The following is a 392-nucleotide window of genomic DNA, read 5'->3' on the forward strand; positions in this document are numbered from 1 at the left end:
GTCTTTATTCCCAGTGACACATTCCAATCTATACAGCCTGCCTATTTTATGAGTCCTTTGCAAATTTAATTTTAGGTATTAGTTGTTTGTGATTATCCCTCAGCCTGGTGTTGCAGTTGTTGTCAAATGCTTCAACAGAGATACTGAGAAGTAATAGCAGACCATGTCGAAAGTTTGTTGGTTCAAGTCTGCATATATTTGCCAATTTTAAAATACTGGTCCGTTTAAAAAGGAGTTGTGTGTTCAGGGTATTTACCGTGGCATAGAGTGCGAACCACTTGCTTCTGTGTAATTTGCAGTGGTCTCACTGTAGTTTTGACGCCAATTCCCTGCTATTGGAATTAAAGATAAACTAAATTATGATAAAGGGTTTCGAGTGGATTGTGTATTAA

This window comes from Penaeus monodon, chromosome 21 (genome assembly GCF_015228065.2).
Source record: "Penaeus monodon isolate SGIC_2016 chromosome 21, NSTDA_Pmon_1, whole genome shotgun sequence".
NCBI classification, from domain to species: Eukaryota; Metazoa; Arthropoda; class Malacostraca; order Decapoda; family Penaeidae; genus Penaeus; species Penaeus monodon.